The 13,029-nt window shown below is 39.3% G+C and overlaps 1 long non-coding RNA gene across 2 annotated transcripts in view; it reads left to right on the top strand.

Annotated features, from left to right (window-relative positions):
• The window catches only part of LOC118657559, a 96,289-nt gene that overhangs the window by 54,663 nt on the left and 28,597 nt on the right, over positions 1–13,029 (top strand). Inside the window, exons 7-9 of one of the 2 annotated variants that reach the window (XR_004968043.1) lie at positions 2,434–2,570; positions 5,323–5,387; positions 10,921–10,986. This is a non-coding gene — a long non-coding RNA (uncharacterized LOC118657559). Of the gene's footprint in view, positions 1–2,433; positions 2,571–5,129; positions 5,289–5,322; positions 5,388–10,920; positions 10,987–13,029 lie in introns of those variants that run through there. The other variant, XR_004968042.1, reaches the window with a different exon arrangement.

Raw genomic sequence — 13,029 nt, 5'->3', positions numbered from 1 at the left:
ATATACCTCCCGGCATCGGGATCAGCGTGACAGGGGGCAGCGCCCAAACCCCCTGATCGCTCTGCGGCTCTGTGTGTGACAGGGGGCGGGGCCCCAACCCCCTGAGCAGCCAGCCCTGCTCTGTGCCTGATAGGGGGGAGCTCCCCAACCCCCCCCCCCCCCGCCACAGGCCCTGCTCTGTGTGTGATGGGGTAGAGCCATAACCTCCCCATCGGCCCTGCCCTGAGTGTGAGAGTGGCGGCGCCCCAACCCCCTGATCGGCCTTGCTCTGTGGGTGATAGAGGGCGGTGCCCCAACCCCCTGATGGGCCCTGCTCTGTGTGTGACGGGGGGTAGCGCCGCAACCTCCCCATCGACCCTGCCTTGAGTGTGACAGGGCGGTGCCCCAACCCCCCAATCGGCCCTTCCCTGAGCATGACTGAGGGTGGCATCGCAACCTCCCAATATGCCCTGCTCTGTGCATGACGGGGCAGCACCCCAACTCCCCAATCGGCCCTGCTCTGAGCCCGACCAGGGGCTGCACCTAGGGATTGGGCCTGCCCTCTGCCACCCGGGAGCAGGCCTAAGCCAGCAGGTCGTTATCTCCCGAGGGGTCCCAGACTGTGAGAGGGCACAGGCCGGGCTGAGGGACGCCCCCCCCCCCCCGAGTGCACAAATTTTTGTGCACCGGGCCTCTAGTTAAGAAAGAAAAGGCCTTTGTCTTCAGATGACTTTGCTTCTGTTATAGCCACATGCTACTGTTAAAAATGGAAGGTCTTAAATTTCCTATGCTGTCCAATTTATTGTTATAATGACACCACTGCAGATGTATTAGTAGTTTTTAATAGGGAGAGGTCTCCTCCCATAGTGTTAAGTCTATCTGTGGTCACATTAGTATTGTCACCAATATGAATGCTCTTTAACCATGAGGGTTGGGGCCGATGAGGGTGTTCCAGACTTGGGCTACGAAGTTCAACTCTTTGGTTCACACTCACATTATAAACAAAACATGGGCACCTATCAGGGAGCTAGCTCAGCAAGGGAGTCAAGTCACAGCCGCTTGCTCTACTGCAATTAGCCCTTCCACCATGAACTGTGATTCAGCTCACCAATCCATATGCTTTTCCCCTAATGGTGAAGTCTCCCTTTAGGAATATGGCAAGTCATTCTCATCTGTGGGACTATATTGATCAATTAGAAAGTTCTTAATAATCTCAAAAGAGATGAGGTCAAGCTCTCAATATCTATTTTCCCAGAGGCCTCTTTAATCTTTAACTCCTGTGCAATTTTGCTCACACTTCCTCCATAGAAAACAGCTCTCCACACCAGGGTGTATTAGTAAGAGTGGCTTTCATCTGGTAACATACCTGCAATGCTGCACCCTTCCCCGAAGGCTTGGGATACCCGCTTGCTTTCCACGTGTATATGACTAAGAAATTCACTTAATAAAGAAGATATGCTCCAAGTTCATTAAAAAGGAAATCCATGCAATGGATTCAAAGTTCAAAAGGTACAAAAGAGTTTAAATCTCTTTCTCACACTGTCCTCTGACCATCTAGTTCTCCTATCATAAAGAATATGTATATTCTTTAATGATACTATGCACACATATATACATATACATAAACACATGCTACCATCCTATACATATACGTAATTCTACATTTTGCTTTGTTCACTTTACAAGATCAGTTCCTTAACTGTATATATAAAAAGTTGTTTTGCGCTAGCTGGTTTGGCTCAATGGATAGAGCGTCATCCTGCGGACTGAAGGGTCCCAAGGTTTGATTCTGGTCAAGGGCACATGCCTGGGTTGTAGGCTTGATCCCCAATGTGGGGCGTGCAGGAGGCAGCCGATCAATGATTCTCTCTCATCATTCTCTCTCATCATTGATGTTTCTCTCTCTCCCTTCCTCTCTGAAATCAATTAAAAAATATTTTTTTAAAAGTTATCTTACTTTTTTTTAAAGGTGGCATATATTCTATCATATACACAGAGTATAATCTAGTCGCACATCTATTAATAAATATTAAGCTATTGCCATTCTTTTGCTATTATAAATAATGCTGTAATGCATATTTTACTTATATTGCTTAGCACATGTATAACATACATATAGGAAAATAGGTGCATTGAGCCATGATTCCCAGCAATGATAAAGTAGGCGGGCAGGCCAGCCTAGTGGGCAGGACTCAGGGCTCCAGATCCACAGAATTTTTTTGAGCAAAGGTTTGAACTCAAACACTGAGACAGATAGCCTCAAATAGTAATAACTCGGAAGCAAGGACAGTAATTGCGGGTTTGGTTTGGGAAATATTAATCAAACGTATTTAGAATATCAACAACAGCTTTTATCTACCTTTAATTTTTAAGGCCTCTTTCCATCACATATTTCTGATTCATGTATTTGATAAATATTAATATGTGTAATTTTTGTATACCTTATGTTATTAGGCATCAGAAAGCTTCAAGAATTTGAGGCAATTGTCCTTGAGATTTTGGAACTTACAAATTGGCATGAGAATTGATGAATGAAGAAAACATGAATGTGTGAAAAAAGAACATATCTGCAAGGATATGTATCAGCTAAGGTATTGCAAATTGTATTTATAAATGTGTAGAGGTCACTGAGCTTTTAAAAGTGGAAAGTAGATTAAAGAGCAAATATTACTCTGTTTACAAAACCATTTATCATTGTTGAAAGTTTAGGAGACAGAGAAGCAAAAAAGAAGAAAAACATAATAGCACACTGGAGAGATTAATTTTGAGCATGTAGTTTTTCTTTCCCTCTTCCTCTGACTCAAACTGTACGTTATACGTACTGCTCGATAACCTTTTTTTCACTTAATAATAGACTAGAGACATCTTTCCATGCCATTGCATGTTCACCTAAAACATTTGTGGGTTTTGTTTTTTTTTGTAGCGATTAAACCATGCCTATTTAACTAATTCTATATTGCTAAAATTTTGGGTAGCTTGTAAATGTTCAAGATGATAAACAATGGTACTAAATCATTATAGGCATCTTTATTTTGTTAGAATATGTTGAGTAATTGAAATTGATGAGTTAAGAGCCCTTTCTAAGGCTTTTAATATTTATTTATCTAATCAATTTCTACATGGAAACAATACTCTGATTTATACTCCCATATGGCCTTGCTAATAGTAAATAGCATTATTTATAAACATGTTGTTAATTTGATGTCTAAAACAATAAGTCACTTTTATTTGAATTATCCACATTGCTAGTGAGATTAAATATCTTTTCACAAATATCTTTGCCTTGTATATTTCTTGGGGCAACTTTTTGTGGGATACAATTTTGAGTCAAGTGTTAGGAGAAAAAAATTGAAATAGTTTTGTGATCACTTGGCAAATTGAGAATTATTTATTAGATTAGTATTTTTAAGCTAGTTTTGATTTGAAATTTTAAATCACATCCACTTTTCTTCACTGAATAATCTCTACATATTGTAATGTAATGAAAATACAGAAATACAAAAAAAAAAAAAACCCACAAAAAAAGCCACACCATAGTTTCAGAAATTTTCGGTCAGAATGATATTTACAGGACATTGCTGACAAAAATATAGCAGCTTGGTTTCAATATTAATAATTTTCATATTCCCTCCCCCAACAATATTTCATAAAGATAGATAACATGTGTACAATTCTGATTGTTGATGTAGTTCCACTTAGTTTTTGCTTTTGTTGTTTATGTTTTTGATGTCATATCCAAAAAATCATTACCAAAACCAATCAATGTTAAGGAGCTTTTCCTCTGTGTTTTATTATAGGTAGATTTTGGTTTCAGGTATTACATTTAAGTCTTCGATTTATTTTGAGTTAATTTTAGTGAGTGGTGTGAAACAGGGGTCCAATTTTATTCTCATGCATGTGAATATTCAATTTTCTCAGGCCATTTATTGAAAAGACAATTGTTACATCCTCTTGAAGAATGATTTCTTTGGCCATGTTAATTTTAGAATGACAGTTATACATCTAATCAAACTGTAAACATTTTATATTCACATATTGTTAACCCAATTATAGACATATCATAATGAAAGTAGGACATATGTGCTTAGAGTTCAGAGGAAAAGCAGATGTATTTGGAAATTATGCATATATAGATGATTTTTAAATCCACAAGACTAGGTTTTTTAAAAGAGAGTAGATAGAAGTGGGAAAAGGTCTGAGGTTTGAGCCCTGTGTCACTACAATGTTTACAGGCTAGGGTAGATGAAAAGAAAAGTACATGAGACCACCAGGGAAGTAAGAGGAGAACCAAGGGGAACTGGCATCCTGGAAACCTTATGAAGAAAATGTTTCAAAGGGGGAGTGATCAGTTGTTAAAAGCTAATGATAGGTGAGCTAAAGACTAAGAATTTATCATTGCATATAATAATGTTGTGGCAATTGGTGACCTGACACAGTTTCTACTGAGTGGTACAGGCAAAAACCTGTGTGAAGTGGGTAAAAGAGAGAATGAAGTTCAGGACATAAAATTAAGTTTCTGAACATTTTGGAATAAAGAAATGAGGCAATAACTAAAGGAGAATTTGGAAACAAAGCAGGGATTTTATTTTTTTTTTAATCTCTCTATATAAAAGCCTAAGTGACAATTACAACTGGATGACCGGATGACCGGCTGGTAACTATGATGCGCAGGGGGCAGACACTCAATGCAGGAGCTGCCCCATGGTGGTCAGTGCGCTCTCACAGCCAACCTCCCTCAGCTGGCCAACTTCCCGCGGTCCCTCCCTGCCCCCGCCCCAGCTGGCTGGCCCCATTCGGCCCCAATTAGGACTGGGTAAGACAGCCCGGATCAGTCCCAAACGCTGGCCAGGCCGAGAGACCACACCTGTGTACGAATTCGTGCACTGGGCCTCTAGTATTATAATATGTTTATATGCTAATGGCATTAATCTAAGTGAGAGGAAAAAATGATAATGGAAAAAAGGAAGGATAAATATTAGAGTGACATCTTTGAGTAGGTAAGAAGAGGTCAAATCCAGGCACAGGAGGAAGGGTAGGACTTTGAGAAGATGGGTTGTTCATTTCTAGCATGAAGAAAAAAGGCTGATTCAAAGCAGATATGGTGATGGGAGTTTGAAAAATTTCTCATATGATCTCATCTGTCTTTTCAGAGAAGTAGGAAATAATATCATCAGCAGAGGGTCGTGATGGTGTTGGAAATTTGAGGACATGGAATAATTATCTAAGTGGGAGACTGAATGGACCATGAAGACAGAATGATTAATGGGCAAGGGTCCTCTTGAGGTTGGAGATTATGGAGTAAAAGAAAGAAGGGTAAAAGCATGGTTGTGTGTTTTCCTTCAGCACCATTCAGTTGCCCAGATACAAAGGTGGGGAGTTGTGCTTCATTACCACTGAGATTTAGCCAGGTGAGTTTAAAGGAAGGAGAGGAGAGTAGTAAGTTGGGAGTTACATGGAAAGGAGTGGTTATTATTATGAACTATGTTATTTAATTTGTTTAGGGATGGAAGTGAGGACCTGATGGAGATGAGGGACAATGAAAAGGATATTGGGATCAATGGATTGTAGGCAAATGATTGATGAAATATCTACTTAAGGGTGGGAGAATAAAATATTGGAGGTTTTGGTTGAAGAGTTTGTGGAGGGAATACAGATCAAAGTATAGGCCTGTCTCATCTAATCTAGTTTGAATTCTGGGGTCTTTTACATACATAACCCAGTCTGGGTACCCAATTGCTTCATGTTCAAATTCTTTTCATTGTCTCTGTTCTCTAAACTATCCCACCCACCGAGAGCAGTAAGAAGTAACTTTCTGAAGTGTCATTTTGATCTTGCTACTCAAATCTTTAGAAGTCTACAATGATTCCAGTCCCTTTTCAAATCAAATGTTCATGTTCTTTACAAATAATCCTATATAATAAAAGCCTAATATGCCACATGTCCGGTTGTCTGTTCAACCAATCAAAGCACAATATGCTAATGATATGTTAAGGCTGCTCAACTCTGCTCGCTGTGACGTGCACTGACCACCAGGGGGCAGACCAGTAGGTTAGCTTGCTGCTGGGTCCTGGCCAATCGGGACTGCGTGAGATGGGCCAGATATGCCCTGGAGCCCTCCCACAGCCCCTCCCTGGTCGGCCAACCTCTGCTTCCCTCCCTGGCCCTGATCATGCACCGATGGGGGTCCCTCACCTGGCCTGTGCCCCCTCGCAATCTGGGACCCCTCGGAGGATGTTGGAGAGCTGGTTTCGGCCTTATCCCGCAGACTAGGCCGAGGGACCCTGGTGCATGAATTCGTGCACCAGGCCTCTAGTATTGTTATAACTTCTTACTGTGGCCCTTTTTACTCCATTATATATAATTTTTATTTTACACATATAAACACAGCATATTTCCCAGGAGTTCAACAAATACAAAAAGGAATAGTTTTCTCCCTTTATCTCCTACTGATTTTATTGTTTCAAGAAAAAGGTTAGGTCTAAAGTTTTTCTTTTGCTGTTCTATGGTTCTTTGTAGCATCTTTTACCACCTTTCCAGAGTAATTGTACCTCAATCCAAGACCTTGATCTCTAAGTTTTGATTTAGTTCCTCCTGTGATATCATATAGGCTCAAAGCATAGAGAGCCAGGTTGGTATTTTTATTCAAATCTGTGGTGAGATTAAGCAGCACAGTCTTCAAACAGACTGGGCCTTTGTCCTTTCTGTTCCCTCTGGCAGTTTGTGCATGTGCATTCCTCTTGATGTGCTATCAAGGAGTTTCAGGTGAAGCCCTAACACTTTGTTTGCTTTCATCACTGTAGTTACTCCAGGCTCAGGGTTCTAATTGGGTATCCTTTCTTTCAAAGTGACATGTATTAGGGCCTTCAGCTATTTTTTCTTCTTCTACTGGCTGTTTATTCTGAATGATTAGTTCTCATTCTCATTTGACTGACCTTTACTGTAGTGCTTGCGTAATTTGTAATACAATGGATCTCAAAATGCTTTTTTCTCATGCCCACTCCTCATTATTTTTCAGGGCTTTCAGAATAAATCATTACTCTGTTTACAATGATAGTTTAAGAAATAGATTCCTGATGTTTCTGAAGAGGGATGCAAGCTCAACAGAGCTAAGTTCTAGTAGAAAATGGTTCTTTTGATTTGTGGGTAATCATTATAAGACATATAGGAAGCACCTATTAGTCACAAGACTTAAACCCTGCCCCTTTCCCCTCCCCACCCTCGCCCCCCTCCCCCCGCACTCCTCCTCCATGCCCCCCCCCCCCAGGCATATAAATTTCCTAGGGTTGCCCTAACAAGATTGAAAACTAAGTGGCTTAAATAACAGAAACTTATTCCCTAAGTTCTGGAGGCCAGAAGTCCCAAAGCAAGATGTTGCCAGAGCTCTCCTCCCTCAGAAACCTCTAAGACTCTTTCTTGAGTCTTCCAACTTCTGAGAGCCCCAGGCATTCCTTGGCTTGTGGTAGCATAACTTTATTATCTGCCTCTGTCTTCACATGTCTTTCTTCCACATTTCTCTCTTCTTATAAGGAAACCAGTCATATTGGATTAGGATCCACTTACCTTAGCTTAGTATATCTGGAGATATCTAAACAAGGTCACATTCTGAAGTTCTGGGTTGATATGAATTTGTAGGGGACATCACTCAAACTACTACAGCGGAAAAGAGACCTATAAAATTGTGTTATACTCATTCTGTAGGAAGGTGAAGGTTTCAGAATGGTACTGTGCAATTTGGTACCCCATCCAGCACTATGGCCATTTATTTCTTTTATACTTAGAGTTGAGATTAAAGACTAGAAATCACCAGGAGTGACTCATTTCAGTCATTTGAGAGTATTTTCTCTAAAAACTTTCTCCAAATATTATAAAAATGAATGATTTGAAGAGAAATATGGACCTGATAAAATGTTATTAAAGTGGAAACATTAAGAAATAACATTCTTTGCTGGATAAATGCCCTTTACATGTAAAAGAAAAAAATAACCTGTAAACATTTCTTCAGGTCTTTCATTTTACCTATTCTAATTCCCCTCACTAGATGACTTATACAACTTTCCTATAAAACCAGCTTCATGAACTCTCTCATGACACAGTGTTGTCTTCCACATCATTCTGTCTTCACTCATCTCCTCTCTCTCCTTTACTTCCAGGAGGAAGGTGTATCCCTTTTCCTGACAGAGGTTGATCTCTCTACCTGGGTCTTTTTACCCATCTTTCATTTCTTCTCACCTCACTACTATTTCCCCCTGTTACCTTTACTGGCCCTTGTTACTCATACTGTGTATTAAAATGAAGGTATTTCCAAAGGTTTTTGCCTCAAAACCTTTTATTTTCTTCAGTGATTTTACAAACTCTCACATATTCAATTTATATGTTTATATCCTTATCTATTGATAACTATATAGTGACTACTTACTATGTACTATATAGTGCTAGGTGCTTTTTCTGTCCTTTAAAAAACACTATCTTCTTTAACCCTCAAATAAAGTCTGTGAGTTGGATATTATTATTCAGAGAACAAAACAGGTTTAGAAATATTCAGCCAATTTTGAGAAATCACATAGTAAGTCATGGTACTGAGAAAGCAAAGGTCCTCTGCATGGAACCCATCAACATCTCAATAAGCCCAGTTACCTTCTATTTTTTGTTGAAAACACATCACTCCTTATTTTGTTAATTTCAGGGCTCAGGTTCTAAACATTAGGATTATCCTCCCACTTCCTGTTTTTATAGGACTCTTCACACAATCAAGTAATTACTTGCCAAATTCGTCATAACGTCTTGAGTCCTGTTTCATGCTGTCACACTAGTTCAAGTTTCGATCTCTAGCCTTGTCTATTCCAAAAGTATTCTCGCTGCTTTGCATCCTGCACTGTACACTCCTACATGGTGATTAGCCATCCTGAAGCACAGTTAAAGGGTGTCATTCACTTTCTCATAGTTATTCAGGTTTTCTGTTTCCTGCTGAATTAAATATAGATTCCTTACCCTCAAGGGGAAATATAAAAGATTAGTTGAGAAAGTGCACATAAAACATTTAGCACAATGTTTGCATATAGAAAGAGCTCAATACACATTTTATAATTACAATTCAGTGCTCTTCACAATGATCTACACTTACTCTTCCAGCACACATTCCAAGGTCCTTCAACTCTATATTCTAAAGGGACACATGAGCACATGTATACTTTTCTGCTGAAGTGCTTTTATTCACATTGTTTTCCTTTCCTGTCATTGTTTATCCCTGCTTTTGAAATCCTTTCAATTGTAGATTTTTCTGAAAGGCCATCTTCATGAAGATTTTCCTGATTCAAGATTTATTGGTGCAAGTTGATAGAATTATCTCCTACTATTGTCCCATAACACCTCATTTATAATTCTCACATAAAAGCAATGTGGACTACATGGGAATGTAATTGTCTGGGTACTTAGTTCCTCTTCTCTGGATTACAGTCTCAGAGGACAGAACTTGCATCTAATTAATTCAGCATCTTTATAGAGCCTGACATAGTAAATTGCAAAATACTTGTACTCAATATAGACTTGAAGTTAATTTCTATTATCTTTCTCTAAATTTACTAGTATTAAGATGATATGAGTCTGCTACAAAAAGACCCCAAATTACTCTGTCTTAAATGAGACAGAAGTGTATAGGGAGGCATGGTGTCTGTAGAAGGTAGGGAACTCTGCACAGGTTGACCTGGGGACCAGGTTTCCTCTGTCCTTTTGTTCAACCATTTCCTTGGTTGCCACTTCATCTTCATGGTAGAGGCTAGCTTAACTGCTTTATGTTCTCAATACAGCCCCTGGAGAGAGGAAGAGGAAGCAGGAGGTAGGCAATTTTCTTATAAGGAAGTATCACATAAGTCACGCAACAGATTTCATTCATATTCAAGTGATGGGAGTTTAGTCATATGGCCACGCTGAGCTGCAAGGGAGATTAGGACATAAAGTCTCTAGACAAGTGGGTAGTCCTATCCCCATATACTCAAGGCATTTCTATTTCTAAAACAAAGACTTGGAGAATAAAAGATGGGCAACAATTAGCAGTCTTTGCCACACCTCTTCATGAAATAATTTATGTTGTATTTTGTTTCTATTCTCAGTATCTTCTTATAACAAGACCACTTAGAGATGAAATCTTTTTGAATAAATGAATATTTTGGTTAGCTGAGTATGTATTAAGGCACTAAAATTTTTATTTGGTTCTTTTGAACAAAAATATTTCAAAATGTGTTGCATCTTTAATGAAATTATTGAGCCTATTTTAATTATTCCTTGGATGCTTGGGGTCCTCTTAATAAACATTCACAATTTTATTGAGCTGAAATATAAGCCCTTGGACATGAAGGCTCAGGTTCCTCTTTATAAACTTTCACTACTCTATTGTGATGTAATACAGTGATAAACTTGGGTATTTACCAAGCTTTTATTCCCATACTCAATGCCCCCAGATCTTATGTGTATTTTTAAGTAGTAATCCTAGTCCTTCCCCTTACTACTATGGACTTTTAGTTGATAATGCTTGCTAGTGTTAGTGCAAATGGCTACAGAAGCCTTGATCTTCTTTGTTTGTTTGTTTTTTTATATATATCTTTATTGATTTCCAAAAGGAAGGGAGAGAGATAGAAGCATCAGTGATGAGAGAGAACCATTGATGAGCTGCCTCCTGCACACCCCACACTGGGGATTGAGCTTGTATTCAGGGCATGTGCCCTGACCAGGAATTGAACCATGACCTCTAGGTTCATAGGAAAACGCTCAACCACTGAGCCATGCCTGCTGGGCCTGATCTTCTTTCTTGCTGTTTATAATATTTTATGAACTTAGAAATAAAATATAACACCATGTGCCTGCCACAGTTCTAGGTGTTTTACATATTTTAATTAACTTCATCCTATAACAACTCTGTAAAATATATTTTTATTTTCTTCCTCTCAGGTTGATCCAGCAGAACATTGAGTTTAAGTAACTTGCCCAAGGACACAGGGCTAGTAAACAACAGAGGTAGGATTCAATTCAGTCTAGCTCTGGAGTCTGTTCTCTTAGTAATTACACTATACTGTTTCTTTCAATTCTATTCAAACTAAGAATAAATAGATTCTGAAAGAGAGTGAGAGGCACTCTTGTATAAATAGCGTTTTTGGTCTTTAGAGCATTCTCTCCTTGCTCTGTTACATGCAGATGGAATAGGTGAGGTCATGTGGCAGCTTGAGTTGGGCAGTTAAGTCAGAAAGCAGTGAGGGAGCTTATTCCATACCATGCAAAGTAGTGTTGCAGATAAGCTGCCAGGCAGCATGGGAGAACGAACAGCTGGGCACTCAGAGGATTCAGAAAGAACGCCTTTATTTGCAGATGCACTAGTGTGGTGACTCAGGGTATCAGTCTCCAAAGCCTGAGTACCAAATGCGGGGGGCTTTCCCTTTTATCCCCTTAGTGTCTTTGTCTCCCAAATATGGACCAGGATTCCGGACTTCTCATGGGCTTTGTAGCCCCCATGGGTTGGAATGGGGGAAGTGAGATTACACCCAAAGGCCTGGCCTGGCTGGTGCCAGCATTGCCAACCCCCTCTGGGGGTTGTGTATGGTTTATGGTTTATGGTCTCTATAAAATGGGAGTATTCAGAGAAACAGGTTTTTGCAAGGCTAGCTAGGACACAAGTGGAAAGGGTTTGGGGCTAGCAAGTATATGCATCAGAATGCAAGTTGGAGGGGGTTCAGAGATAACATCCAGTGTTTCTTCTCTTCTACATTTGACGTCATTGTAATTAGAAAGCCACTTAATTGTCCTTTTCACAGTAGCCAAACTGTTCTATGGCTCTTGATTTGGAACACATGTGAGACTGATGTTTTACATATTGACAGTTCATGTCACCAGGCTGTCAGAGGGCAAGTGTCACAGTAAGAAAGAAGCGTAGAGAATGTCACCAGTGTTTTTCTTTGGTGCTAACTATAGAACATATAATCATGCTTATAAACATGATTGAGTTAAAGAAAAGATTGTCTCTTGGTCAAGGACAATAGCATCTACCTTGCGCAGAAAGTTGGTACTTGGAAAGAAAATATAAATTTGAAAAATACTATGTAAAGTATCTGAACAATTTTTAACTTAAAGTATAAATGTGGCATACACTATCTTTTTAAAAAAATCCTCACCCAAGGATCTTTTTTCATTGATTTTTAGAGAGAGTGAAGGAGTGGGGGAGAGAGATAGATGCAGAGAGAAAGAGAGAGAGAGAAACATCGACTCTTGTGTATGCAGGCTGACGCTCTATCCACTGAGCTACATTGGCCAGGGCTGGCATAGGGTATCTTAAAGTGAGAAGATACTAGCTGGGAACAATGCCAATGGCCGAGAAAAGTAGTCAAATGAAAAAATGTTTTATAATGCTGATGATAGAGGAGGTAGTATCTAATATTGTGATAACCTCCACAAGATTGATATTTTCAAGTGACTTTGAGGCTTTGCTAGTTTATTTTGATAACTAAAATAAGTTTTTGGAGTGTTTCTTGGGTGTTTACTCATACTTCTGCTTCAAAAACAACCCAGGTCATTTTTCCTTATAGCAGAGGTGGCTATCACTGATGGAAAATAAGAAGTCTCTTATCTATTGCTGTGAATGGTTTTATTATAAGACAGCAGCATATTTTTGAGGTCCACAATTTGGTTTATTACAAAGTAAGCATAATAGTAGAATTTTCTGTGAAATCACATAATGCTAGCATTTTGCACTCCTGTACCTCATTAGCCTGTCAAAACGAGTGGTTTCACTCATTTTTCATATAACAACACATATAATTATGTTATAAAACTTGTTCTGAAGCATAGAAGGGAAATAAACTAGCCCATATAGCATCAAAATGACTATGAAAGGTGTAGTGTCCTAGGAGTAAGGAATTTTATAGTTCTAGAACTTGATATTGGCAGATAAAAATATTCCTACTTCAAATTACTAGATATTGCTGTCTTCTTTTCTCCTCTCCTCACTCAGCTATGAGAACGTGAGTATACCCCAATGAACACAGAATCCCTAGGGGTGGGGGAGAGTAC

This window comes from Myotis myotis, unplaced genomic scaffold, assembly GCF_014108235.1.
Source record: "Myotis myotis isolate mMyoMyo1 unplaced genomic scaffold, mMyoMyo1.p scaffold_m19_p_6, whole genome shotgun sequence".
NCBI lineage: Eukaryota > Metazoa > Chordata > Mammalia > Chiroptera > Vespertilionidae > Myotis > Myotis myotis.
Note: the sequence above shows the minus strand (reverse complement) of the source record. Positions and strands in the feature narration are given on the sequence as shown.